The sequence below is a fragment of the Capricornis sumatraensis genome, chromosome 16 (genome assembly GCF_032405125.1).
Source record: "Capricornis sumatraensis isolate serow.1 chromosome 16, serow.2, whole genome shotgun sequence".
Taxonomy (NCBI): Eukaryota; Metazoa; Chordata; class Mammalia; order Artiodactyla; family Bovidae; genus Capricornis; species Capricornis sumatraensis.
The window spans coordinates 74,797,873-74,825,574 of record NC_091084.1 but is presented as its reverse complement, the minus strand read 5'-3'; the positions used below and the strand labels follow the sequence as shown (position 1 = coordinate 74,825,574).

The 27,702-nt window shown below is 44.7% G+C and overlaps 1 protein-coding gene across 1 annotated transcript in view; it reads right to left on the bottom strand.

Annotated features, from left to right (window-relative positions):
• The window catches only part of EXT2 (exostosin glycosyltransferase 2), a 141,688-nt gene that overhangs the window by 13,635 nt on the left and 100,351 nt on the right, over nucleotides 1-27,702 (bottom strand). The gene's annotated exons all lie outside the window — the stretch shown is intronic.

Genomic DNA, 27,702 nt, shown 5'->3' with positions numbered 1-27,702 from the left:
TGCAGACACACCACTCCAAACCTCTGTCTTCACGTGGACTTCTTCTCTGAGTGTGTTCCTGTGTGTCTGAATTTCTCCTTTTTATAAGGATTCCAGATAAACTGGATTAGGGCCCACCCTAACAATCTCACTTTAACTTGGTTACCTCTGAAAAGACCCTATTTCCAATAAGGTTACTAAGGATTAGGATTTCAGCATACCTTTTTTGAAGTGAAGAAGTGAAGTCGCTCAGTCGTGTCTGACTCTTTGCAACCCCATGGAGTGTAGCCTACCAGGCTCCTCCTTCCGTGGGGTTTTCTAGGCAAGAGTACTGGAGTGGGTTGCCATTTCCTTCTCCAGAGGATCTCCCACAGTGTAGGCAGATGCTTTACTGTCTGAGCCACTAGGGAAGTCTTTTGGTGAAAGGTAAAAAAGGGAATACCTTTTTTAGGCATGTTCAATCCATAACATCCCCTCCGACAAGATCGTTAAAAAATGCTCCACCAATGAAACAAAACAAAAGATGGCTTCCTCCTAAGAATAATACGCAAATTCCTCAGCATGTTCTAAACGGCCTTCCTCCCTCCAGCCTCTCTCTTACCACGTTCTTAAGGCCTCTGTACCTGCTACCTGATGGGCTGTTCCCCCAGCTCTTCAAAAGGCTGGTTCCTGCTCATCAGTCAGGTCTCTAGTTAACTATCACCTACTCTGAGAGGCCTTTCCAGACCCTCCCATCCAAGGTAAACGCCATCCTCTGACCAGCCATTCTTCATCACACCCCTCACTCCATGGTTTTCTTTATCAAACCTCCATTTCACAAAACAGCACTGGTTACTCATCGTGTACTTTTCTTTATTATCTCTTTTCTTCCCGCAGAGTTTAAACTCCATGAGGACAGAGGTTCACGGTGGCATTCCAAGTACAAAGCGCATGACAGCCTTCTACACACACCTGCTGAAGGCATGGACGGACAGGCAAAACCTTGGCAGGAAAAAGCTGAGCAGGAAAGAAGGGGACCAAAGCCCCTTCCTGTTTTCTTCATAGCCAGAGCTAGTATACTTCTTCATTCTGAAAGGAGGCCTGCAACAGTACTGATCACCAGTCATCATTCATAATAATGTGATAGCGTTTGTGTGAGAAGACCACAGTAACAACTCACCATCGCTAAAGCACATGTTTTAAACTGCTTTTCCAGGAGTGGGTAAGGGACCTTTGCTGAGGCATTACACTCTCTTGCCCAGTCTTTGTGATCATTTATCTGCTTTCATCGGATGTCTGACTGGGGTCTTGAAAGTGGTCTGGCATGGCAGAAAGAGGTTTCCTTTGTGTGGAACCAGCTCACCTAACAGGCCTCTCCAACCCACAGCCTTGGCCTCATGAACACCATGTTGTAATCAACAGAGCTAATCGGCCACAGGCATCATCATAATAGCTGCAGACAAATGAATCCGTGTCAAACACTTCTTCAGATGTATAATGCTGCGGCTGTGTTCTCTCTACTCTGGGGTTTGTATTTCAGCAGATTAAAATAATATAATACTATTACAGAGCCACAACACAGGCTGTGGGTCCTAACTTCTATCTGGCCCTGCAGGCCGGGGTAGACCCAAAGTGCACGGACAGGTTTCTCTGCTTAGCACTGAGCACCTGCCTGTTCAAGCCACATCACAACCACCATCAGCAATTCATCTCAACGGGATGAAAGAGATTTCTGGAGGGCTATGGGCACAAGCAACTGCACTCAGCACCAGCGACGGGCAAGGCAGAGGAGAAGGGGCAGGGCAGGGGGCATCCATTCCATTGGCACCTCTGTTGGATGGAAGCTGAATCCCATCTCCCCCCACCCACGTGTATTTGAGTCAACTCTCTAATCTGGGGCTTCCCTGGTAGCTCAGTTGGTAAGAATCCGCCTGCAATGCAGGAGACCTGGGTTCGACCCCTGGGTTGGGAAGATCCCCTGGGGAAGGGACAGGCTACCCACTCCAGCATTCTTGCCTGGAGAATCCCCATGGACAGAGGAGGCTGGTGGGCTACAGTCCATGGGGTCACAAGAGTCAGACACGACTGAGCGACTAGGCACAGCACAGCTCTCTAATCCATGGGGAGGAAGGTGAAATCACCTTCCCAAGGGGTTCTTCTTTTCAAGCCCCCAGTTGACAGCAACGATAACAACACGGGCTCAGTTTTAGGGTCGAAGGCTGTTTTGATTTCAGTCCTCTTCCTGTGAGCTCAAGCCACTTACCAGGCTTCTCTCTGGGGAAACTTAATTTAGTGACACTGGGTCACGGAACGCTGAATGCCGCCGCTCTGAAAGCATCGGAGGTGTCCTGGCTCTCAGACGCCTTTGGAGGCTTCGGCGAGCGCGGCTCCTCAGGCGGGGCCTCTCTGCCCTTGACTTGCTCCAGGCAGCTGGATGCAATCAAGATACCATCCTTGTCACTTCATCTATAACTCTGCAGCTGACTGCAGGATCAAAACGGAGCGGAACGGAAGGGGACGGGCCCTTTCTCGCAGAGCCCGGGTGTAGTACGAAGCCCGATTAGGTATACAGTAAAGCATTTTCCCAGCCAGAAGAGCGGGAACCCGACTTCGACCCCCTTTCCCTCATCGCTCCCCACCTCCCGCCCTAATTCCACTTTTTTTCTTTTGACTTCAGGGAAATGCTCTGGGGTCAGCCTTTTGTCATTACTAACAGATGCCTTTATATATTGTAGTGCAGGCATTTGAAACTTCACATTACATCCCGATAGTTGGAGTAATAGTGCTCCCAGAGCTATTAATATGTTCAAGTCACAAAGCCATCATTCAATTGCTTGCCTGTACTATCAACATCTTTTGTGTACAGTGTCATCTATTTTAAATTGCACACATCTTTGCAGACAGAGGCCCATGTCTGTTAAAACAAAACCCACGCCTCGATCAGGGGCTTGGCAGTGATCCGAACAGTCCGTGTGTGTGTGTGTGTGTGTGTGTGTGTGTGTGCGCGCGCGCACACGCACGCGCATGTGTGTGTGCACACATGTGTGTGTTGCTCAGTTGTGTCCTACTCTTTGTGACTCATGGACTGTAGTCTTCCAGGCTCCTCTGTCCATGGGATTCCCCAGGCAAGAATACTGGAGTGGGTTGCCATTTCCTTCTCCAGGGGATCTTCCCGACCTAGGGACTAAACCTGGTCTTGTGCACCGTAGAAAGATTCTTTACCATCTGAGCCACTAGGGAAATCCAAACAGTCCTTATATTTGGGGCCGAGACCTGGGTTCGAGCCCTGGGTTGGGAAGATCCCCTGGAGAAGGAAACGGCAATCCACTCCAGTATCCTTGCCTGGAAAATCCCATGGAGGGAGGAGCCTGGTAGGCTACAGTCCATGGGGTTGCAAAGAGTTGGACACGACTGAGCGACTTCACTTTCACTTTTCACTTTCTATATCACTATTCCAACAAAGACGGTAACAACATAATACCATCCTATTTCCTTCCATTCTAATTTTTATAATCTTGGTCCCAACCACTTCTTACTTGGATTATGGAAATCTCCTCCTCTTTGGACTGCCAGCTGTGCTCATGTGTCTATTTTCAGAGTTACCTACTTATATATATATTTTCTTTTGTAAGCTTCCTGACGTCTTTTGTGGCTTCCCACTCCTAGAGGATAAAACTAAGATCTTCTATCTTTGTTTAAAAGGCAAAGGAGGTAGCCCTGACTGATGCCTATAGAAAGTGCACCATGGGACATGGTTAACGTATACCTAGGAACAGTTCTGCCATGGCCAAGTTGTGCCCAAGACCTATTCAAGTTGCCCTGATTCCTCTCTGCCCTCTGGAAAATGAGGGGTTGGATTAAATGACCTCTAATGCACTTTCAGGCCTAAATTCTTATATCTTCTTCCCCACTAACCTATTTCCAAGGAAACTAATTCAGCAACTGTGATCAGTTGCTGGTCTGCATTATTTAACTTTGTTTTTAAAATGCCATACACATACAGGTACCCAATAAATGTTCCTGAAAAGAGGATAATGCACTATATTCTAAGCCAGCTAAGCAAGTGCATTTTAAACCCAGGGTGTGTGCTAACCACAGTCAGATTCAGGAAACAGACTAGGTGTCGGGGGAGGGGGGGGTGAGGGGGTGGGGAAGGCATAACAACAGGTGGCGCCCATCTGGGATGTCTGATGAGCTCACGGGTTAGCTCCAGGGGGAAAGGGACCCTCTGAAGTGGCCACTGCAGTCATCACACTTTCAAAGGCAGAGCTCCACAGGATACTGCCACTGCCTGAGGAGAATGCCACATGACTGGGACTCGTGAACCAAGAGACGGACTAAGAAGTGGCGAGGGAAACGGGGGACGGTGGGCCCAAGGTACCCCAAACGGGGCTAGGATTCATTCCTCTCCTTGCATACATCCCCTCGATTGTGTCAGTCCCTGACCATCAAAGCGGAATAGAACGCTATGATCCAGCCCTCACCCTGCGGCCACGTGCGCAGGTGAGTCCGGGCAGCGCTGTAAGGAACCCGACGTGCAAACGCCTCGGAATTAGTGGCCATCCTTCCCGTCGGGCTTGTCTTGTGTGCTCCCCAGATGGGAGAGGGGGAGGCTGCCGGGGTTCCAATTTCTAGCTGGTTTCTACAGAGGAGCCGGTTATTGGACTCACTCTCAGCCCTCTGGGAACAAAGCTCACCTTTTATATTTGGAATTTCCTGAGATGAAGTAGGATGGAGGGACTGACTGGCCTTGTTTTCAGCTCATGCTTTTAATTACAATGGTGGATGGTAGTTTTCATCAAGGGTGGTTGTTCAGTTCAGTTGCTCAGTCGTGTCCAACTCTTTGCAACCCCATGAATCACAGCATGCTAGGCCTCCCTGTCCATCACCAACATCATTAAATGTTCATGCTGGGCACCTAGAGCCGGTGAGCCCCGAAGCTGTCATCTGGAGTGCCCTAATGCTGATGGGTTTTCACAAACGCATGTACATGCTGCATTGTGTATTAAGCTTTACCTGTTATTAGATAGATCATTTCAGTCTGCCCCAGAGACCTTTCCAACCCAAGGTGGGGTTCTGCTTAAAATAAGCCAATGGCAAGAGCAGCACCATGGGAAGGCTTCTGGGTTTTGGCAGCAACCCTATTCACCCCAGTCCGGCTGGATGTAGTGCTCTGGCACTGGGGTACATGATCACCATTCCTCTCAAGCCCTTTCTTCAGGCCTGGGGCAGTGGTGAAGCTAAGGAGCCAGACCAGGGCTGGCCACAGCTGGTAAGAGGAGTGTGTGCCAGTAAACCTTTCCCCTCTCTCCCCAGATGGAGGTCCCATGGGCAGTCTAAGCTGCAGAGCCCCATCCACGCTACCTCGGGGGTCATCAGGAAGGCAGAGGTCACTTGGTCCGGTATCCTCTCCCTGGACAGATGGAAAATGAGGGCTGGAGAGGAGGCGGCGGTCCCGAGGTCACACCATGTGGTCCCGCCTAACTTCCCGTCCAGCCTCTGCTCATGAAGTCTTGTGGTCGCCCGCTCTCCTGGTTCTAAAAAGCACCTCCTCTTCCCCAGCTCAGACCCTCACTTGTCAAGGAAGTCAGGTGACGGCGTCTGAGGTCACACCGGTATCGGTGTGCTCAGCTGGCTGCAGCTGGTGGCAGAGATAGTCAAGGGTCCCATAGCACGTGGAATGAGCAGGGAGGGAACAGGACAGCGAGCGAGAGGCGGCGGGGAAAACAACAAGACCTTCTGGTCCCCTCAGCACTTGTCTTCTGATAGCCCCAGGCTCGTTGTGAACACGGTTTCCATTCAGCAGAGAAAGCCAGAGGCTCACCCACTGAGAGAAGGAACTCGCATCAGCCTGCGGAACAAGCGAGAGAGATGCCACGCAGGACCCCCGAGCGCCTACTGGAACCCTGGGACCCAGAGGCTCTGGGGCCAGGAGGGAAGGACAAGCAAAGAGCAGCTGAACGGAAGATTAAACTCAACCCGAATTTTTCATGAGGCAATGAATCTCTTGAGAGAGAATAGAGAGAGGCAGGGGAGATGCGACATGAGTTTGAGGGGGTGGGAGGAGGAAGACACGGGTCAGCGTCAGGTCATGGGCTTTCAAATGTTGCGCTCCTTAAGACCCACTAAACGTGAAATCATTTTTATTTCCATAACCTCAACTCCAGTTGAGGGGGGGTCATACTGTTTCTAAGTCTAGTCCCAGGGGATTACTGAATGAAGCCAAAAGGAGAACAATGATTGTAACCCAAATGGCTACTCTCTTTAAATCCTATAAGAGGTATATAAACAGAGACTCTAAGTTTCTATTTCTAATGAAAATAACCATTACCCAGCCTTCAAAATTTCAAGTTGATCTTGGTGAGGCTCGCTTTGACTGACTAGGGACCAAAGACACCAGCTCCATCCAGCAAGAGAAAGAAATTCTCGTGACTTCAAGCCACTGCCCTGGGGACTCAGATCACTTGTCACAGAAGACACCGTGGAACTGGCCAGGTTTGTTTTCTTCTTATTGTGCAAAGGAAGGAAACGGCATTGACCACAAACTATAACCCTGGCTGACTCTGAAGCATAAATGTGGTTCTGAACTGATTCTTTAATCCACCATAGTGCCCTCCTTATGTGCCTAAACTCCGTAATATCTTAGCGGAGAATCAAGAAGCAGAAGAACTCTTTTAAATTCCTTATGTATTTTGACCCCACCTACGTCCCCAAAAATGATTTGGGACAGTTTACTACAAAAGGCAATAACTAGAATAAAGTCCAAACTATCAAAACAGATGATGCCCTCAACAGCTTCTCTTTAAAGATGCAAAGGTATTCCACCCATCTTAGAGATAAAGGTATTCCAACCATCTTAAGAGATAAAGGTATTCCACCTATCTTAGAGATATTAATCCTGCTGTGAAGTTCTAGAAAAGCAATCCCACAGCAAAGTAAAGTCATAGTATAGGGATGAAGAGATGTGAGTGTTCCTATTTATTAATTCATTTACACATTTAACCCTTGGATACTTACTGAGTTTTCACGGTTTTTCAATTCAACATTTTATTTTGAGATAATTGTGGATTCAAAAGCAGCTGCAAGAAATAATGCAGAGAGATCCTGTATGACCTTTCCCTGCTGCTGCTGCTAAGTCGCTTCAGTCGTGTCCGACTCTGTGCGACCCCAGAGACGGCAGCCCACCAGGCCCCCCCATCCCTGGGATTCTCCAGGCAAGAACACTGGAGTGGGTTGTCATTTCCTTCAATGCATGAAAGTGAAAAGTGAAAGTGAAGTCTCTCAGGCGTGTCCGACTCCGAGCGACCCATGGACTGCCGCCCACCAGGCTCCTCCGTCCATGGGATTTTCCAGGCAAGAGTGCTGGAGTCGGGTGCCATCGCCTTCTCCGGATCTTTCCCTAGTTTCCCCCAATGGTAACATCTTGCAAAACTACAGTGTGACTTAACCACATGGTATTGACACTGATACAGCCAGGATAGAGAGCACTGCCAGCACCGAGGGTCCCTCCTATCGACCTTTTAAAGATCCTCCCCATCCAGATTCCCTCCGACAATTGCTAATCTGGTCTCTGTCTCTACGATTTCATAATTTCAAGAAGGCTATGTATCAGTGGAACCACACAGCATATATACCCTTTCAGGATTAGTTTTTTTCACTCAGTTTAACTCCCCAGAGAGTCACCTAAGTGGTTGTGTGTATCAACAGTTTGCTCCTTCTCATAGGTGAGTGGTATTCCACGGTGTGGATGTACCACAGTTGGTTACCATTCATTCTCTGAAAGACATCCGGGCTGATTCATTTTTTGGCACGACAAATGAAGCTATTATGAAGATTCATTGTGCCCACTGTGGAGGCATAAATTTTACTGCCTCTGGGATAAATGCCCAAGAGTGCAACTGCAGAGTTATATGGTAGTTGCATGCTTAGTTTTATAAGAAGTGGCACAAATTATGTTTCCAGTGGCTGTACCATTTTACATTCATACCAGTAATGTACGAGAGATCCAGTTTCTCAGCGTCTTCAATAGGTTTCTCTGCATCTTTATCTGTAGTCACTATTTTTAAAAAAATCTTAGCCATTCTGACAGGTATTACATAATTCTCATTTTAATCTGCATTTCCTTAATGGTTAAGCATGTCAAATATCTTTTCATGGGCTTATTTGCCATCTGCATTTCCTCTTTAGTGAAATCACTGCTCCTGTCCTTTGTCCATTTTCCAACTGGCGTGTTCGTCTTCTACTGTTATTCTGCTGAATTCTTCCACTGAATTTTGAGAGTTATATATCCTAGATGCTTAGTCCTTTATTAGATATATTGTTTGCAAATATTGCATCTCAATCTGCAGCTTCTCTTTTAACCCTCTTCACAAGGCCTTTCATAGAGCAAAAGTTTTAAAATCTGATGAGGTCTAATTTACCAACTCTTCCTTTTATGAATCATGCTTCTCTTTGTTTAATCCTAGATCCTAAAGATTTTTCTCAAGTTTTTTCCCGAACTTAATATAATTTTATGTTTTACATTTAAGTCCATGATTCACTTCCAGTTAATTTTTCTATAAGGTGTCAGGCTTAGGTCAAGGTTAAAGTCTTACCTATGGATGACTAGTTTGTCCAGCATCATGTAACAGAGCTGTCTTTCCTCCACCAAATTGCATTTGCACCTTTGGGCAAAAATCAGCTGCCCCCAACTATTTTTAGCGACTGAATTACACTTCAAAGAGTGAATACAAAAACAAAGCATATTTCTTGCTACTAAGGAGCTTACTATTTAGAAAAGCTAATGGCATTTACATGAAAAAACTGGAGATGAAATAAAGTAAGCATCCAGGAAAAAGTACAAAAAACAAAACAAAAAAAAATGAGTTAAGTCGGGGGTGGTAAAGCAGGAAGAAGGAAAAAGCTTCATGAATTTTAAGGGGAGAAAGGAAAAGAAAGTTATTAAATTACAAAGTTCAGCTAAAATCTCCACTTCCCTCAATCAGATAAATAACTAGTACAAAGTTTTACTCTTTGCTAACCCAGAGAAGACCAGGTATCTCCCCCTGAATACAAAATATGGAGTCACTTAACTTTGAAAAACACCTTATAATTTCACTCACGGAAACTATAAATAAGAAAATTCAATGTCCAATCACATTAAGTCCACTCGGTCAATGAGTATTTCCTGAGCACCCACTATTTGTCAAGCTCTAGGCATACACAGCAAACCAGGCAGACAGGCCTGTCTGGATGGGCCGCGCTCACTCTAGGCATACACAGCAAACCAGGCCGACAGGCCTGTCTGGATGGGCCGCACTCACTCTAGGCATACACAGCAAACCAGGCAGATAAGCCTGTCTGGATGGACCGTGCTCAAGGGAAATTTGTCAGTCCAGCCCCAGATCTATATCGTGGATGTAATTAGTGACCTTGGTTATAAGAAGTTAGCCCCTTCCTTCCTTTTCCAGGGGCAGTGTCCACATGTGTTCAGGACTTCTGCCCCACCTCTCAAATCTACAGCCCAACCCAAAGGCTAGATGGGATCCTAGAAATTTTACTTTTAAAGGCTGCCAACTCTTACTCTAAAGCAGCCAACAGATAGTAGCAGCTATAATCACGATTAAGGTGAACCGTACACACCAATTTTGGAGCACCAAGAAATAAATCTGATCTGAGAAGTGAACTGTATATATCATACCCACTGGCCCACCTTGCTTTCCTGAGATTCCTTCTCCCAGATGCGACATGTCTAAGATTAGGGGAATTTTCCATTCCTTTAAAGCTTTCTTTCTTTCTCTTCTTTCAAAACCAGGAATTGCTCTGTCTAATCCAATGACACCCACCAACCACTGTCTCAAAGTCCTGACTTTGCAAGCAGCTTTATAACTGGCAATGAATGGTGTAGCTTCACACTTGGACACCCCACCACAGAATCCTGCTTGGAGGGCTGCGGGCACTGCCCTCCTGAGAGAGCTGCGGTGGGTTTCATTTCCCCTGGTCCCATGCCAAGTCCTGCCCACACACCTCCTCTAAGCACCTCCATCAAAATCAAGGCAGAGAAGCAGTCCATGCAAGACAAATTCCCTCTATCCCCAAATCATAAACCAAATCCTGAAGCTCTGGATTCCTGGGGCAGCCAAGGTCTGTAATCAATCCCAAAGAGACAACAGGCAGGTTTTGGAACAACAACCCGCAAACATATGGATCCTGTCAGAGCTGGAGTATCGTGACAGTTCTCTCCTTCAGAATAGGGGGAGGGAAAGTGTGCATTCTTTAAACCATCAACTGGACCAACACCTCTTTAAAATAACTATTCCACATTACAAGCATTCATTCTTGAGGCAGAGAACTGCAGAGCCAGGTGGGCCTGCTGGTGCTGCGGACAGAAAAGATGGTGAAGCGGGGCGTGGGGGGCGGTCACAGAGGGCAGGGAGTGGACAGGTCAGCAAGCTCTTCCCTCACCAGCACAAAGCTCCACGGAAAACCATGAAATCACCTCTGTGGGATGGGAGACTGCGAGGAGACGCCCTTCGGTGGTCAGATGTGCCAGCAGGCAGCACCTCCCTCCTCTTCGGGATAAGGGGCCCGAGTCCTCCATTTACTGTTTCATTAACGGCTAGGCAAACAAATTCTGGGCCTGCTGTTTTACTCTGCTCAGTGGGGAAGGAAAAAGTGTCACTCTATTTTAATTCCCAACTGGGGGCTTTTTTTCTTTTTTTTAAACCATCAGATGTTGTTTCAAAGTTCAGCAGACATATTCGATTTCCTTCCCTTAATATTTGTTTGACTTACTCTCCGATGGGGACTGGGTGCTTTAGGAAAGCTCCGAGAGGTCAAACCTCATGGCAGCTTCTCTCAGCACCTCCGTGGGCCCGGGCCCACTGCTTGGGGTCCGCTTTCAGCAGCTCGTGGGCAGCGCGGCACTTGAAAACTAGCCTCTTTCCAGGCCCCGCGAGTCTGGGTGCAAATCAGTGCAGGCTGGAGACAGCCTAGGCCTAACAGAGGATTCAGGGCTCCTACAGGCTGGAGACTGGGAGCCTGAAGTGATGTGGAGAGGACCCCAGGGAGGTCATGCTCTAGGGAGGACAACTCCCTCCGACCCCAGTCTTCCTCGGGTCTCCTGTGAGGGATGCTCTGACTGAACCTGGTGGGCAGGGACCCTCACAGAACGAGTCACTCCCTCACCAGCGGGTCCTTTCGTTCCAGCTTGTTCTCTCGTCTCGAGACAACAATCTCTATAAAGGCAGCTCTTCACGTGAATAAAAGGAAAGGAGAAAGACAGACAGATGTCCTTTCAACAGTCCACACTCTACTGACCCGCAGGGTGGCCAGGCCCAGGAAAGGGACTCCGGGGGGAACTGTCACCCACTCGGATGTAATACACAAGGCTCACAGACAGCTTCCAGTCACCAGCTTCTTCAGACTCTAAGTGGAGAAGTCACCGCAAGTCCCAGACAGCCTTTGGTTTGCAAAGAGCTCAGCTTTCTGGCAGGAAGCTGCTGTGTAGCACAGGGAGCTCAGCTTCTTGCTCCATGAGGACCCAGAGGGGGGGGAGGGAGGCTTCTAGGAGGGGGTGTGTGTGTGTGTGTGTGTGTGTGTGTGTGTGTGTGTGTGTGTGTAGGGTGTGTGTGTGTGTGTGTATGTGTGTGTGTATGGAGGGTGTGTGTGTGTGTGTGTGTGTGTGGCTGTTTCATGTTGTTGTATAGCAGAAACTAACACAACATTATAAAGTAACACAACACTGTAGAGCAATTACATTCCAAAAAAAAAAAAAAAGCTCAGCTTGGGCAAAATGGAGCTAGCTATTGTAAAGCTTGAGCACAGACCCAGTACAAATGAATGCTGATCCAGAACCGCTCTAGCAAGGTTTGAGTTTGCCCATGTCCCAGACAGGGACAGGCCTGGCTCGCTGGGACGCCTGAGCAGCCATGTGGACCGACTCCTGCACTGGCTCCACGGGGAGCTGCTGCTACAGCCCATCATCCAGAGAGGAGCAGGAGACACCGGAGCCTCTGGGTCAGACCACATGCCGAGGGACGGGAACCAGTGGCGCTGGTTCCCCCTGTGGGCTGTTATCTGCATCTGGGCTCTCCTTTAAGGAGGCTTTGTTTTTAATCCATGCAGGCTGTAAGAACCCAGCATCTTGGTGCCCGAGGTGAAACCACAGGGTGTCGTGGGGCCTGTTGTAGGGCCCACGGCAGGATGAGACAGGTGGCTCCAAGTACCGTAAAGAAAACCCTCCCTGGATTCCCAACAACTCTTGAGCACAATTTCAGATTTAGGACTCTAGGGCTGAAGTCTAGCGAGGACAGCAGTTAATTCCCTGTCGGAAGGATCACAGCCACAGGTCGGTGAGACCCAGCCCAAGACGCGGTGTCTGAGGCCCTGGCCCTGCAGGCAGCTCAGAGGGGGCACCCAGGAGGACAGAGATAGCCTTTCTTCCTCTTCAAAAGTTACCCACCAGCTTTTTAAAAGGGTTGTTATGAAGTCTATGATAGGTTGTTTCCATCTTTCTGTTCTTCTAGTGAGAAGAGAAAAAGCGGGATGGTTTACTTAGAATCACAGAATATATCATCTCTCACTGGATGAATATATAGAGACCTTTAAAGTTAACTGATTCTATTTAAAATGTAACTGTTAGATACTACAGGCTCAGCTCCGGAATTCTCCAACTAGCCAAGCTCCCTCAACACCAATCAAATCCGAGCCCTAGAGGCACCCGTCTTTCCCTTCTCCCTTTGTTCTTCAACCCAGGTGAACGTTAAGCTACCAAGACCATTATCTAACTGGCTTTTCCTGTCTTCAACCTGTCAACCTCTAATTCAACCTCTAATTCATCCTGTGATCTCACTGACTGGACCATATATGTCTTTGGAAACCTACAACACCTCTTCACTGCCTTCGACTTTTCAGCTGACCTCTTAGCCTATCCGTCACCTGGCCCTACATGGGTGAACCAACCCCAGCTTCCGATGTCAACCCAAACACATGTTCTGCCTCCACCACGTCAATTGGCGTATGAGTGCCCCGTGTGACCACACTCACCCAGCATGTTCTAACGTAGGTGCTTTTCCTCTTGCTTCTACAGCAGGAAAACCCACCCGGAGATGGTTTCGAGTCCTCAAGAAAAAAAAAAAAAGTGGGGCCTTCCACACTATTCTGCTGTCTTCTCCTGATTCTTTACCTGCCATCACCTTGTGGAGTTGTGAACAAAATAACAGAGATTAAATTCTCATAATTTATTAGCACCCAAGCCGTTTACCCAGCGGCTGCCACCTACGGGGTGCAGAGGCAGCAGAGGAAGGGATCAGCACTTTGTGGGCCAAACAGCACATGGCTGCTCGTAGTCAACTCTCAGCCCCACGCGAACGACTGACTTTATAACCAGGATTATTAGCCAAGAGAGTTCCACATCTCTCAGGTGAAAAATGTTCAACACTTCAGTGCTACCAATAATTTTTATGGTTGGAAATGAGGATCAAAGTACGAAAGGAAAAATAAATTCCCGGGTTCATACAGCCAGCCAAGTCCGCATGGCTCATTTTCTGCCACATGTTTTAAACGGCCTCTCTGAAAGGCGGAGGAGGGGAGAAGGAACAAGTTGCATTTTATTTCTCCCCTCTTTAGGTTTGAAATAAAAGCAGACGGACATGGCGGGGGGGGTGGGGTGGGGTGGGGGGGGTGGAAATCAAACATTCGAGTAACACTATACACTGCTACTGTTCCCCCAGGAGCTCCTTGCAAATGAGTATCAAGATACTCAATAGATACTTTCCTGGTAAAATACATAAACAGATAAATAAATTATCCCAGGCTGAAAAGAATTTCCACATCTGGTAGCTCACTAGAGCTTGTCAAACAAGTCAGAAACATGCAGGGCCAGAGAAGATCACTCTTTTGCTTCTGATTTCGGGGCTGGCTAGAGAATGTAACATTTCCCAAAGCTCTTTGCCTTCCAACAGGGAATACGACCCATTTAAACAGGCAAATGACCCCTGTGTTTTCTTCCAATTAAATAAATAATGATACCCAGGCATTAAGTCTTGAATCCAAATGTCTATGTGCTCAAGTCACAGACACTGGAAGGAAAAAAAAAGAAGCCTTTCTTATAGGGTCTGGCCTTTCAGTCCCGAGAACTTGCTAGGGTGTCCCTTAAACGGTTATATTCAACGCACTTTTAACACCTTAGAGAAGTAACATAACCTCTTCACACCTCAGTTTTCTCAGGAATAAAGCATGAAGTGATAGAACGGTCTCCAAGGTTCCCTTCCTGTTCTGACACCAAGACAGCTTTCTGCCTGGGGTGCTATGAATGGCACCCGCCGCAGGGAGGTTCGGATCCTCTCTGAACCAGGCTGGTGCAGCAGCCTTGTTGGGGGATCCCGGGACAGCCTCAACATTCCCTTCGTGAGCTGTTGTTTCGCAGAGGCTGGCTGAGCACTGCTGTGGCTCCAACAACGGCCTCCGGAAAAGGGATTCCAGAGGTCATGAGCGGTTTCAAGCTAACAGCTCAGGTAGCAGAGATCTTCCCCCTCACTGCTTTCATCCCTGCATGGGGCTGCCTTCCTCTCTCATAGCTCAGGCAGGGAGTGTGCCATCACCGAGCTGCCTTCAGCTTCTGCGCCAAGCCCCTTAAGCAACCCGTGGAGCCTGGTGCTTTAAAACCATCTCTGTGGAGTGATGCTTCCAACCCTCCAAAAGCAGCTCTGCTTTAAAATGCCCTGGTTGGTGAGAGACATGCTTGTTTGTGAGATTGCCCTGTGGTTTGTGAGAGACTCTGGGGCCTGAGCCTGCATGTTAGGTCTGAAGAGGGACAGCAGAACCATGATCTGAACAGGCCCCGGTCACCACATTCTCCTTCACTAAGGCAGCGGCCGGTTCTCCCTTCCACGCCTAACGCTCTGCTGGCACCACCTCCAAATATCCCCGGATCCTCAGAGGGAGTCTGACACTTCCTACGCATAGCATTGGATACTATTTCACATGAAACCCCACCTTACACGTTTGCCTGACTTCTGATCCCTTAGATTCATTACAGCTGAGGGACTGGGGGAAGTCATCTGGCCTATTTTTCGGCTCCAGGCAGGACTAGTAAAACCACCTTGGACGCTGGAGGGCCGCTGGCTGCCCCTTTCGGAAAAATTCCCATGTGGGAGACGCCTCTGTCTCTGGAGTCACAGTAAGAAAGGTCTGCCGCATGGTTTCCCTTTGATTCCCACATATTAAGCACTGTTTAAATCATTTTTTATTTAAAAGAAGATTGTGATTGTAACTACTACAGAAATGATAAAGGCTACAGACACACACAACCAAACCAATCAGAAGAAACGAAGTTGCATATTCTAGAGAAGAATAAAAACAATCAAATAAAAAACTTTGATTATATTAAAGGTGCCAATGTACCTAACCTCACCTAAGTGACCTACTAAGGCCGTTAAATCTTCAGCTGCAGAACGTCTACTCTTCCTAGGGGCCTACGGAACATTTACCAAAATAGACCTTTTACTGAGCCATAGAGTCTCAATAAATTCCAAAACAATGAAATCCTATGCAGTACATTTTCTGACCACAGTGGAACCAAATCAGAAATCAATAAGAAAAACATAATTTTTAAAACTGACAAAAGTATGCAATATATTAATGCTTTTATGGGTCAAAGAAGATATTACAATAGAAATTAGAAAATATTTTAAACTTGATAATAAAAATAGAACTAGTCAAAACTTGGAACGGCACCTAAAGCCCTAATTAAGGAGAAATTTACAGCTTGAAATGCAAATATTAGAAAAATGAATATTGAGATCACTGATCTAAACTATCAAGCCAAGAGGTTAGAAAAGTAACAGCAACTTAAACTCCTGAAACTGAGGAAGAGATTAATCAAGAAAAGAATAGTTAATAAATATAAAATAAGTAAACACTAAAGAAAAGTGTATAACAGAATCAAAAGTTGATTCTTTGCAAAGAATATGACATTGACATTCCTTCACCAAGGCTGATCAAGAAAAAGAGGGAAAATGAAAATTATCAAGAATGAAAAAAAAACACATCATTTCAAAATCTATAGAATTTATAAACAATAACAAGATAATGCTCTGGATGATTTTATAGCAATGCATTTCACAATTTAGATGAAATAAACAGAGTCCTTGGAAAACACAACTTATCAAAAAAACTAACACAAGAAGAAATACAGAGTCTGAATAGTACTAGAGCCATTGAAGAAACTGGGTCTGTAATAAACCTGTTAGAGTGCTGGCTGAGAACAAAGGGAAGGGAGATGGGTAGCTGCTCAGGACCAAGCTGCCGGAACAAGAAAAGAGCAGCCATGAGCCTTTCTTCTTTCCTTACGCATCAGACTCCATGGACTGCAGCCCACCAGGCTCCTCCGTCCACGGGATTCTCCAGGCAAGAATACTGGAGTGGGTTGCCATTTCCTTCTCCAGGGGATCTTCCCGACCCAAGGATCGAACCCGAGTCTCCTGCATTGCAGGCAGACGCTTTACTGTCTGCGCCACAGGGAAGCCCCATTCCTTATGCATATACATCCCAATTTATTTGTCTCCTCTTGTCTTCCAATGACTATTTGATACAAGAATTACTGCCAGGATTTACTTGGTACATACAAGGTACATACTTTATACAACGTGTTCTTTGGATGTCTGTGGTTTCCTCAGCTTCTTAAGTCTATAAATTTAATGACCTTACAGACAAATTTTGCAAGCTTTCAGCCATTATTTCGGCAAATATTTTTTCTGCCCCACATTTTTTCTCCTCTCCTGCAACTCTGATGACATGAATGTTATATCTTTTGTGACTGTCCCACCAGCCCCTGAGTGTCTGTCCACTTTTTGTTTTTTTTCCAATCTATTTTCTCCGTGCTATTTAGACTGGATACTTCCTATTGTTTCATCCTCAAGTTCACCAATTATTTCCTGTTATTTTCATTCACTGATTGAGCCCATCAAGTTTTAAATTTTGGTTACTGAAATTTTCAGTACTGAAATTACCATCTGGTTTTTCTTTATATCTTCTGTTTCTTTGCTGAAAGTGGAAACTTTCTATTTTTTCCCTTAACAGTGCTCTTAATTGCTTATTAGAGGATTCTTTTTTAAACAGCGGTTTTAATATCCTGGTCAAGAATTCCAGCATCTGTGTCATCTTGGTGTTGGCAACTATTGATTATCTTTTCTCAGTAAGGTTGCAATTTCCCTGGTTCTTTGTATGAAGAGTAATGTTGGATTTTTTCCCTGAACATGTTGAGTATTACTATGCAATGCTGCTGCCTTGTACGTGTTCAATTTTAGCATGGAGTTTAGGTTCAGAATGCATGTCCTGATCCACTTCTGTGGGCTGAATATTAATTTAATTTTCAAAGACTATATTGGGGCTATTCTGGTCTACCCAACTTGCATGCTACCCAGGGGCCACTCTGGAACCTGGGCAGTATTCTACACCATAGTTTATTTCTCATAGCTTTTCTTGTGTTGGTTCTGGTCAGTTTCATGCACGGGCCGCTTTGAAGGGAGAGGCTCAGAACTTCACACACAGATTTAAAGAACCCCTCCCTAATGCAACCTTCCCTCCACTCTAGCTGGGAAGGGATGCGATGCTGCCTCTTGCTGCCTGGTTTTCTGCCGCAGGCTGGGGATGGCAGACTGGATTCCCCCCACCCCCACAACAGTCTCTGCAGCTGCCTCTCCGCTGACATTCGCTTCATGGAGGACATGGATGGTCAGGTGGGCTCCATTCACAGTCCCCAGAGTGGACAGGGGGCAGGGCAGGAGCGCCGTCTCTGCTCCTGTTAGTGCAGGATGGGGATGGATGGCAGGGCTCTGTAGACAATCTCTATAACCACAGCCTCTAGCTGGCAGGGGGACATATGGCTTCTTTGGTGACGTTTGCCTGGTTTACAGCAGGTATGGTCAGAAGGTTCCATCTGCCTCTCCGCCTTCTTCCCAGCCCTTACAAGAGAAAGTGGGGGATGGGTGTCTGCACATTTGTTTAGCGTGTTACCTGTCCCTGTGCCATAGCCATCTCTAGCTCTGAGGCTAAGGTGTATGAGAGGCAGGGAGAAATGGAGGAAGAAAGGAAGGGGGAAAAAAAATCCAAGGGAACTGCTGGAACATCTCTTAAGTCCTGAGGATCCTAACCAGTCCGTCTTTCTTTTCCAGAAACAGGATGGGATGTGCTTGCTCAATCTTGTCCAGAATTGGAAGCCTGGAATTTACTCACTAAGGTATAAAAATATTAAGGAGACCTGTGACTAAATTAGAGAAGGAATTCATAATTACACAGACAGTGATATTTATGACCATTGGGACTTCGTTACTCCCCTTCTGGAGAGGGAATGTGAGGCCTCTCTCTGCATAAAGGATAGTTACATCTTCTCAGTGGAAGAACAAAGTTGCTGCTGCATGGAAGTACCAATATGCGTAGAAAGGTGTGTATGGGGGCTGTGGAGTAGCCGAAGGGGTGGTGGACTTGCAGCTCCTAGACTCTAAATTCTGCCTTGTGATGTGGGGGCTGAGACTCAGCAAATATCTCATGGTGACTTCCTGTTAGATTCTGTCAATAGGGGCACCAGATAGAAATTAGAAAACTGGAGAAAAGGAGAAGAAAATTACTTCTGTTTTGCCTGCTTTTCCCCGACAGCATGGCATTTCACCCATGTCGGCAGGTGGTTCTAACCTCTCCTGGCAGAACCAACTTCATCTTGACCTCTTGGAGTTACCAGCAATAGCAGCCAGTGGCCCCACCCCCCTCAGAGGTCTAAGGCCCAGCCCTGGCAGGAAGGGAGTGGGACGGGGTGTCTCTCCCATGCTTCCAGGTTCTGACAACCCCACCCTCTTCCCTCTCTTCCTTTGCTTCTCCCATCCTAGGAGTGGTGGATACACTCTGGAGTTGTTAACTCTTTGTACTTTCAGTATTCGCTCTCTGCCCTCTCAACTCTCTAACACCTTGTACTAGAAATTTTCATACGTTAAATCCATTCTATTGAAACCATTAGTATAGATTCTGTTTTCCTGACTATATGGATTATTTGTGAATATTAAAATATGAAACAAAATGTTCAGGTGTTTTTACCTTCACCAAAAAGAGGTTCCAAACAAACGGGTCTGAGTGGCACAGAGGCAAAAATGGAACAGTTACACAATGGCATCTTTACAGCTGGCATGGCAGGGGGAAAACAGCACTGATCTGAATTACATGTCCTTATTGCTGTGACTCACTAACTCGGTGATACTTTGTTGTTTAGTCACTGAGTTGTGTCCAGCGCTTGGAGACCCCAGGGACTGTAGCACGCCAGGCTCCTCGGTCCTCCACTATCTCCCAGAGTTTGCTCAAACTCATGTCCATTGAGTCTGTGATGCTATCTAACCATCCCATCCTCTGCCTCTACATAAATATGTTAAAATATATATATATCTCTCTCTCCACATCTTTATCCACTCCTCTGACGTGGACATTTAGGCTGCTTCCATGTCTTGGCTATTGTAAACAGTGCTGCAATGAATGCATGGACCCTTTCAGATCATGGTTTTCTGCAGATACAGGCCCAGGAGTAGGATTGCCAGATCATGAGTAGCTCTATTTTTAGTTTTTTAAGGCGCTCTATACTGTTCTCCCTAATGGTTGTACCAATTTACATTCCCACCAGCAGTGCAGGAGGTTTCCCTTTCTCCACACCTCCCCCAGCACTTACTGCCTGCTGATGTTTTTCACAATGGCTATTCTGACCAATGTGAAGTGACACCTCACCGCAGTTTTGATTTGGATTTCTCTAGTGATGTGTGGATTACTTAGTTATGTTGAGCATGTTTTTATGTGCCTCTTGATCATCTGTACATCTTCTCTGGAGAAATGTCTGCTTAGATCTTCTGCCCACTTTTTTGACTGAGTTGTTTGTTTCTTTGACATTGAAGTGCATGAGCTGTTTGTATATTCTGGAGATTTATCCCTTGTTGGACGCTTTGTTTGCAAATATTTTCTCTCGTTCTGTGGATTGTCTTTTTTTGTTTATGGTTTCCTTTGCTGTGCAAAAGCATTTAAGTCTAATTAAGTCGAATTTGTTTATTTTTGTTTTTATTTTCATTACTCAAGGCAGTGGATTGATAAAGATCTTGCAGTGATTTATGTCAGAGAGAGTTCTGCCTGTGTCTTCCTCTAAGCCCTTCTTTGTTATAATACTCTTTAAATGCCTGTAAGATCTATAATGGTAACCTTTCCTTAATTCCTTTTCATTGCTAATAATGATAACTTGTGTTCCTTTGTTTTGAGTGGTTTGGCTAGGGATTTATCAATTTTGTTAATTTTTTCAAAACGTCAATTTTGGTGTCTATTAGTTTTCTGTTCTGTTTTCTAGCTTATTGATTTTATTAGCATTTATCTTTATCCTTTCCTTCTCTACTTGCTCTGAGTTTAACTTACCTCTTCTTTTTCTAGCTCCTTAAAATAGAACAAACTTTAGGTGACTGCTTTTAACCTTTTCTTCTTTCCTATTATATGCATTTGCTTGTTATAAATTTCCCCTAAGAACTGCTTTAGCTGCATCCCACAATTTTTCTCCAGGACTGGAAAACAATTTAGTTATAATAGAATCAGCAGTTCACAGTCTGTGTTGATGAAAGCACACAGTCATCTAACCATCATCACGATCATAAGAGAACATTTCCATCCTGAAAAGTCCCTTCTGCTCATTAGCTGTCAGGTCCACCCTCACCCCTGGCAACATAGTTTTTCCTAGAATTTAATGCACAGAGCATGTCAGTAAGTGGTCTTTTGCACGTGGCTTCATTCTCTCAGTATAACAGTCCTGAGATTTATCCATGTTGCTGGATATATCAGGAGTTTATTTCTTTTTATTGCAGAATGATATTGCACAGCGTAGGTATTCCATATTGTTTCTCCATTTGCAAGTTGATGTACCTAGGTTTTCTATATTATGAATGAGGCTATGAATTTCTTTTGGAATCTGGGTCATAGAAAAGTGAAACTTTTTTTTTTTTTCTTTTAAACTTTATGAGAATCTGCTAAACGTTTTTCCAAACTGGTTGTACCATTTCACATTTTTACCAACAATGTATGAGAGTTCTAAGTTGCTCCACAATCTAACCAACGTGTGGCACTGTCAGCATTTTCAATTTTATTTAGTCATAGTAGGGGGTAGGCTGCGGTCCATGGGGATGCGAAGAGTCGGACACGACTGAGCGCCTTCACTTTCACTTTTCGCTTTCATGCATTGGAGAAGGAAATGGCAACCCACTCCAGTGTTCTTACCTGGAGAATCCCAGGGACGGGGGAGCCTGGTGGGCTGCCGTCTATGGGGTCACACAGGGTCGGACGCGACTGAAGCAACTCAGCAGCAGCAGTGGGTATATAGTGATAAGTCATTGCGCTTTTACTGTAGAATTGCCCTAAAGATTACGAGGTGGAGAGTTTTTCCATATGTTAGTCTATACCTCTGTATTTTCTTTTATGAAGGAACTGCTCAAATCTCTAATTGCCTTGTTTTCTCATTATAGAGGTGTGAACAGCTCTTTATATATACTGAAGATATTTTTCTCAGTCTATATACTGCCTTTTTATTTTCTTAGAAGTGCCTTTTTAAGTGTTGCTAATTTTGATGAAACCCAATGATTTCTTTGATAAATTATGTTATTTGTCTCTTACTTTAAAAAAAAGTCATTGCTTAGCTCAGGCACACTAGAACTTTTTTCACTGTTACCTTGAAGACGTTTTTATGATTTTAGTTCTTGTACGTAGGACAAGATCTATTCTGAACTGACATGTGGATATCAAATTGCTCCAGCACCATGTAGTGAAAAGCCGATTCCACCTCTACTGAACTGACTTGGGTCTTTTGCAGGAAACTGACTGACCACGCATGGAGTCTATTTCTAGACTCTTTATATTCTGTTTCATTGATCTACACGTCTAAGTTTACACCAATCCCACAGAGTCTTGATTACGTTAGCTTTCTATGTCTTAAAATAAGGCAGTCTTATAATTTTGTCCTTCTTTCTTAAAACTGCCTTGCCTTTTTCAGGTCCATTGTGTTTCCATTTCGATTTTAGAACCGCTGTCAATTTTAGTTTTCTAAGAAAGCCTTCTGGGATTTTGACTGTGCTTGCCTTGAATCTATAAATCAGTTTGGGGAGAACTTACCCCTTAATAATAGTGAATCTTTGGATTCAGATGTATGATACATCTTTCCATTTATGAAGCTGTTCGATTTCTTTGAGCAATGTTTTATAGCTTTCATTGAACCAACGGGGCACACATTTTACTCAGTTTTTCAAGTTGACTTGCCCTACCCTTCTCCATGCAGCCACTGATCTTTCAATCACTGAAGATTTAGTTTGTGTTTCCTATAAATGAAATCATAAAATATGTTCTCTTTTTCACCTTGCTTCATTCACTCAGCATAATTATTTTTAAATATATCTATGGTCCCATCACTTCATGGGAAATAGATGGGGAAACAGTAGAAACAGTGTCAGACTTTTATTTTTTGGGGCTCCAAAATCACTGCAGATGGTGACTGCAGCCCTGAAATTAAAAGACGCTTACTCCTTGGAAGAAAAGTTATGACCAACCTAGACAGCATATTCAAAAGCAGAGACATTACTATGCCGACTAAGGTCCGTCTAGTCAAGGCTATGGTTTTTCCTGTGGTCATGTATGGATGTGAGAGTTGGACTATGAAGAAGGCTGAGCGCCGAAGAATTGGTGCTTTTGAAGTGTGGTGTTGGAGAAGACTCTTGAAAGTCCCTTGGACTGCAAGGAGATCCAACCAGTCCATTCTGAAGGAGATCAACCCTGCGATTTCTTTGGAAGGAATGATGCTAAAGCTGAAGCTCCAGTATTTTGGCCACCTCATACGAAGAACTGACTCATTGGAAAAGACTCTGATGCTAGGAGGGATTGGGGGCAGGAGGAGAAGGGGACGACAGAGGATGAGATGGCTGGATGGCATCACGGACTTGATGGACGTGAGTCTGAGTGAACTCCGGGAGATGGTGATGAACAGGGAGGCCTGGCGTGCTGCGATTCATGGGGTGGCAGAGTCGGACACGACTGAGCGACTGAACTGAACTGAATTGATGCTGTATGTGTCAACAGCTCATCTCCTTATTACTAAGTAGTGCTCTACTGTATGGATACACTACAATTAGTTTATTCATTTAACTTCTGATAAGATTTTTTTTTCCTCCAGTTTTTTGCTTTTACAAATAAACACTGCAAGTACAAACACTAAAACTTACATTAGTGTACAAGTATTTATGTATACATATGCTCTCATTTTTCTAGGGTAAATCTCTGTGGGAAGAACGAACAGTGGGGTCACATTGTAGATTTACATTCATCATTTTACACACCAAACTGTTGTCTAAAATGGTTGCATCTAGGTTATGGACCACAGTAAAGTGGAAAGGCATGCAGGCCAGAATAATCTGTCTCCTATCTTTCATGTGCATGCTGGTAGTGAAAATTTGTTCATTTATCAAATATTACTAACTGCTGAATGGATTGAGCTGGGTTAGGCACAGAGGATGCAGCAATGAATAAGACGGCCATATTTCTGTCCCTATGGGGCTTACATTCTAGAAGAAATGCAGGCGCTAAACAACACACTTCGCAATCATTTGCTTACTAAGAGGGTGAGTGCTCTAGTCTGGAGACTTTCTGAAAGCTTCTTTTGATCTGAGTGCTGAAGGATGAAAAACAGTCAACAAGATAGATATAATCCTAACACACAGTGATAACTGTGACAAAGAAGTAGTTCTGGGCTCCCACATAACCCCCTAGGACATAAATTTTTATTAACTGATTTGTTTATTCTCTTAATCCATCAAGTCTACATGAAAATAATCCCAGGCTTTGGCATAAAAAACAGGATTTAGGAGTACCATCCTCTTCTGTCTTCTGATTTTAAACACAGAACTGGGTACCCTCCCCGGAAGAGAACTGTCCCTTCTGAATGATGAAAACAACCACAAACCCTCCCCATGAATCACTGGATCACGAGAAGGCTGGCAGCAGTCGTGGCAGAGCAGCTGATGAAGCATCTCATACAGAGCACAGCATGGGGCCCACCAGCCAGCACAGGCACTTACTAAGCGCTGCCCGTGCAGTGGCGCTACACAATCTTAGCTACTGTACACGCCAACCCAGCGAGGCAGACACTGTCAGCACCATCCTGTGCAAGAATAAACCACAACCCAGACAGAGTACATAACTCGGCCATGGTGACAGGATAGAAACTTAGGTCCAGTACGAACTTTTTTAGACTATTAATTATTATGCAAGAGATAACTTTACAACAGCACCCTAAAGCACCAGTGGTAGGGATGCCTGAGAAATAAATTTGTTTTCTTTAGTACCAAGGTAATTCAGTGATGGACAAGTGATAGACAGATGGTTCTGAGGACTACTTTTGAGGACCAGTAGTCTCTGACGTGGTAAAATCCTCAAGGAGGACAATATAGTGTTACCCAAACTTGGATTCAGATCCCAACTCTTCCACTTATTTAGCTGCGTGACTGTAGGCAAGTCATCTAATCTTGCTTAGTCTCAGTAAAGAAAAGAAAAAAAAAAAAACCAACAAAACCCAATAACTGCCTAGGAGGTTTGGGAAAAGATCATTCAGTTCAGTTCAGTTCAGTCACTCAGTTGTGTCCGACTCTTTGCGACCCCACGAACTGCAGCACGCCAGGCCTCCGTGACCATCACCAACTCCCAGAGTTTACCCAAACTGATGGTCATTGAGTCAGTGATGCCAACCAATGATCTCATCCTCTGTTGTCCCCTTCTCCTCATGCACTCAATCTTTCCCAGCATCAGGGTCTTTTCAAATGAGTCAGCTATTCTCATCAGGAGGCCAAAGTATTGGAGTTTCAGCTTCAGCATCAGTCCTTCCAGTGAACATCCAGGACTGGTCTCCACTGGTGTATGTAGACACCCATAAGCAAACTGGTAGCAACATAGTAAGCAACACATAGATGGTAGTTAGGCAAGCTATTCCTTTCTTAGCATCTGGAGAAGACCCCCCATTACTAGAGATGAAGAGTGTCCCTGCCTCCTACCTCTTGATACACAATTGACTTCTTCAGAGGTAACGTGGAATAAACACAGGGCATCAGAGGAAAGAGATGAAGATTTAAGCTCAGTCCCTCTGGGTTTTGCACTTCCTCTCATCAATACATTTTTTGTCGCTCTAAATGAACTCAAGGTTGAAAGAGATTTCAGGCTGCAATATTTCTGAGGTCCCAAGATTTTAAGCCAGGGTTGAAAGGAATTCATCCAGGGTACCTTTCTTTCATCAGACTTCATTTAGACCGACTGCAGATAGCAAAGAGGCAAGCACTCTGTCCATCTTGGCTACCTTTCCTCATTTGAAATGTTCCCATTTCCCACCTTCCTTTTACCACAAAAACAAACACATGGCTATAGTTTGAAGCCATTATATGCAATGGAGAGAGAAAACATTGGCAGGAAAAAAACCAGGTGTGTTTGCCATGAGTTGGCTAGAGAAATAAGTAATTTGCTTTTTTTTTAAAAAAGGGAACGATAGTGTATGAAAAATCACCCAACACCCTAGGTGTGATGATAGGAAACACATCTCTATGAATGGAAATAAACCCAGGAAGGTGAGTCTATGCACTAGCTACTTTCATGCCTTTCACAGGCCAGTAATGCTATCGACCAGGGTATTCACATATCAGCCTGTTTCACAGCAATTTCTTTTATACTCAATGGATACATAAATATATTTTATATATAATATACATTATATATAATTATAAAATGTTGAACTTAAAACTCAACGTTCAGAAAACAAAGATCATGGCATCTGGTCCCATCAATTCGTGGCAAAGAGATGGAGAAACAGTGGCAGACTTCATTGTTTTGGGCTCCAAAATCACTGCAGATGGTGACTGCAGCCATGAAATTATAAGATACTTGCTCCTTGGAAAAGAAGTTATGACCAACCTAGATGGCATATTAAAAAGCAGAGACACTATCTTGTCAACAAAGGTCCATCTAGTCAAAAGCTATGATTTTTCCAATAGTCATGTACAGATGTGAGAGTTGGACAACAAAGAAAGCTGAGTGCCAAAGAATTGATGCTTTTGAACTGTGGTGTTGGAGAAAACTCTTGAGAGTCCCTTGGACAGCAAGGAGATCCAACCAGTCCATCCTAAAGGAGATCAGTCCTGGGTGTTCATTGGAAGGACTGATTTTGAAGCTGAAACTCCAATACTTTGGCCACCTGATGTGAAGAGATGACTCATTTGAAAAGACTCTGATGCTGGGAAAGATTGAGAGTGGGAGGAGAAGGGGATGACAAAGGATGAGATGGTTGGACGGCATCACCAACTCAATGGAAAGGAGTTTAAGTAAGCTCCAGGAGTTGGTGATGGACAGGGAGGCCTGGCATGCTGCAATCCATGGGGTCACAAAGAGTCAGACACGACTGGGCGACTGAACTGATATATAGTTATTTATATATAATACGCATTATATATAATTATTTTTATATATTTCCATATATGTTAAATTATTTATGTCCATGGGATTCTCCAGGCAAGAATACTGGAGTGGGTTGCCATTTCCTTGTCCAGGGGATCTTCCCAACCCAGGGACTGAACCCAAGTCTCCTGCATTGCAGGCACACGCATTAACCTCTGAGCCACCAGGGAAGTCCAGATATAAAAAGGGCTTCCCTAGTGGCTCAGAGGGTAAAGCATTTGCCTGCAATGTGGAAGACCTGGGTTCAATCCCTCAGTCGGTAAAATCCCCTGGAGACAGAAATGGCAATCCATTCCAGTACTCTTGCCTGGAAAATTCCATGGACGTAGGAGCCTGGTAAGCTACAGTCCATGGGATTACACCTGGCGGAGTATGAGCTTTTAATTTTTGGTGCTGGTGGTCACAGGGGGGATTCCTATTTCTTCCCTTTAAAATCCACTTTTAGTGGACACTGAATTTCCAAATACATGAGGTTTTCTAAAGTATCTTTGATATTAATTTCTTATTTAAATGCTTTTTTTCTCTGCAATAACTGTGTTGTTTTTCAGTCTTCTAACTTTATTGAGGCTTTTAATGGCTAAATCAAAGATATCTCTTGGTAAATGTCATACCGCACTGGAAAATAGGTGTGCTATTTTCATATCTTTAAAAATATGATTTCTAACATAATTCCACAGTGCTAAGAGAACAGACTCTATGATTTCAATATCTTTAGACCACGAGATTTTTGCACCTTGTTTTATGTCCCTGGCTATGTTCCAATGTCTCCTAGTTTACAGTCTATGGGAACTTGAACGGAATTTGTATCCCATTATTGTGTGAAAGTTGTATGAATCTTAATTATGCTGAATTGGTTCATGGTGCCTTTCAGGTCTATTATATCTTTCTACTTTTCTGCATATTCATTCTATTAATTTTTGAAAGTCTGATATTGAAACTCCAACTAAAAATCTTAATTTACCTACTTTAAAAAAAGAACTGTAATATATAGCAGAACTATATGTAACTTTGTTCTGTATTTGCCAAGTCTCCTATAAATGTGCTATCTTACTTTGATAATTTAAAAAACAAGAAAAAAAATCCACTTTTAAGGCTTAGAAAATAGATTTCTATAACACATGTACCAAATATGGCTTCATTAAATAAGGTTTCAGGATTTCTTGGAACCTCAAATTTAACAGATCCTGAGTCAACTAGAGAAGATGGTTACCTCTCTCCCCAAAGCAG